Genomic DNA, 1,541 nt, shown 5'->3' on the forward strand with positions numbered 1-1,541 from the left:
TGGAACAGGGATTCGTATTTACAATTTATTAGGTGATAGAGAGCTGCTTGCTTCAGATCTGCAGTGTCAGCCTACTTTGACATGATAGGTGGCATTCATATGACACGCATTCCCACTCGTGTTCACTGTGTTATATGTAGTTCCCAGCAAACTAGTTATATCTCTGCTGTTTTTTTCTTAGAAATGTGAGGGCAAGAATAATGTCTTAGGAATAATCTTGATTATTCATGAATGAATATTCATGAACTTGACTGTTTTAATTTTCATTAGTATAAATTACTTGCAGCATACCAAAAACTGAGCTGCTTTTTTATGATTCACAATGGTTGCTTCTAACTACTTTATTATGGTAACGTTCGTTATCAGCCCTGTAGCACTATTTAACATTCACCTTGGCAGCAATATAAAATTTGATACTCTCATGCACAGACAGATGGTCTTCTATTGGTGGCTTTCTCCCTAGCCCTAGAGCAGTCTGTGTATCCAGACTCCATATTGAGTCTTGCCTCCTCTGCACAAGGTAAGAGAATCTATGTTGATCACACCTTATGCAAAAATCTATGTTGATCTCTTGCCACCTATTTGCCACATATCACTGTATAACTTGCAAGTCAAGAACTTGTGATTTAGAATTGCTGTTCAGATCATGCTTAATATTTTCATGGCATCAAGCAATAGCAAGAAGATATTACACATATCAGCAGTATGCTCTAAATGTGGAAGCAAGATGCTGATCTCCATAAGATAAAACAGGAGTTTGCAGGTATTTAATAACACATATTATTTTAAGCTGATAATATGCCGGGAGTAGGTGCTGGGGGGTACAATGAACAAACTGGATAAGTATCTCTGTCCTTATAAAATGTACATCCCAGTGATTAATGATTTACTATGAGATCATTTATAATGTGTAACAACCAGGTAAAAAATCTATTGTGATTTTTTTGGTCGCAGTGTCTGAAAGCTTTGAAATTCTAAAAAAGAAAATAAAGGAATTAAAAATGTTTAAATTGGTGCATGTAGATAGTATATTATATAAGTGACTATTTGCTAAGTATCCCAAAAGTAAGATGTTAGAGATCCCAATTTAATCATTAAAAGTAAATACTTTTAACATTGACCTTATCCTTATCAAAAAGTGTACTATTATAGTGACAGGCCATGCAATCTCAAAATCAACAACATTCATGTAAATTGATAAGTTGATATTATATCAAATAGAAATCTCATAATAATGAGGTGGACCAGTAGTTGAATTTTTTCAGTTTTTTAGAAGCATAATTTGAAGACTTGTAAAATTAATAGGACAGTTGAAATTGAAATTTGTTTTTAAACATCAGACAGGTAATGTACTGATGTAAAAAGGTTTAAGGAAAAAGATTTGGAATCTTGTAAAATTAATAGGACAGTTGAAATTGACCTTTATTTATTTATTTTTTTTTTTGAGACGGAGTTTCGCTCTTGTTACCCAGGCTGGAGTGCAATGGCACGATCTCGGCTCACCGCAACCTCCGCCTCCTGGGTTCAGGCAATTCTCCTGC

General features: G+C 34.3%; 1 long non-coding RNA gene across 1 annotated transcript in view; it reads left to right on the plus strand.

Moving 5' to 3' along the window:
* LOC119469460 overlaps nucleotides 1-1,541 on the plus strand; it is a 67,017-nt gene that overhangs the window by 15,641 nt on the left and 49,835 nt on the right. The window lies entirely within an intron of this gene.

Source organism: Cebus imitator, unplaced genomic scaffold, assembly GCF_001604975.1.
Source record: "Cebus imitator isolate Cc_AM_T3 unplaced genomic scaffold, Cebus_imitator-1.0 Scaffold19, whole genome shotgun sequence".
Classification (NCBI taxonomy): Eukaryota; Metazoa; Chordata; class Mammalia; order Primates; family Cebidae; genus Cebus; species Cebus imitator.